Consider the following 990-nt stretch of genomic DNA (forward strand, 5'->3'; position numbering starts at 1 on the left):
AGAACTTAGATTTGTTTCGACCAAAGATTGGCCCAGGCCATGTCTAACTTAATAGCACCACCTGATAGGATTATCTAAATCCTTTTTACGGTCAAGTTTTGTTTATGGTCCATTCAAGTAGTGAGTTCTTATTGAGTGAGTTGTATCCAGGTATGGGTGCCTTGTCTGGTATTCCTTGAAGAAATCTGTCTAGACTCCGTTTAAAGCTGATAGAATCCTTTTCGTCTTTTATCTGTTTCTGGACAATGTTAAACAGGGCAGGGCCTGTTGAGGAAAAGAAATTATGTCACAGTGTACCTATATGTTGTGATCCTGAATTGGGCAGGGGACGTATGGCTCGTGGTCCCAGCCTTGGATGAACCTTGAAACTAATGTTCAGATCGTTTGGGTAATGCTGGCGATATATTTTCCACTGGAGAGTGTAGAGCTTCAAGGCTTTAAGGTGGTCCCAGGAATTAAGATCTGTCATGCTTTCAATTCGTTTTGTGAGTGCCCTCTGGGGAGATTCAATCCTCGAGATGTTTTGTTTTGTGTAGAGAGACCACAAGGGGCAGCAGTATTTGAGGTGTGGCCGTACAAAGGAGAAAAGTGGAATGATGACACCTTGTTCTTTGGACCGGAAGGTTCTTAAGATCCAGGAGTTCATCCTACGAGCTATGTTGACCTTATTGTTGATGTGGGCCTGTCATACCGGCCATGATGAAATACCACAAGGTATAGAAAATACGTATTCGCCTTTATATATTTAATCCTTTATATTGAACACTCAATATTTCATCTATTCAATAAGACATATTCCATATATTCAATAAGACATTCAATACTTTATTTCATTGTACCATCCATTTTTATTTTATATTATATATTGTATATTATATTATATATTGTATATTCCATATTCTATATACCACATTGGTTTTGCAGGAATATAAATAAAACAAAAAACAGTGTTGGAACTCTTTTAAACAAAATAATATATTCCTCTATGCA

The sequence above is a fragment of the Octopus bimaculoides genome, chromosome 10 (genome assembly GCF_001194135.2).
Source record: "Octopus bimaculoides isolate UCB-OBI-ISO-001 chromosome 10, ASM119413v2, whole genome shotgun sequence".
Lineage (NCBI taxonomy): Eukaryota > Metazoa > Mollusca > Cephalopoda > Octopoda > Octopodidae > Octopus > Octopus bimaculoides.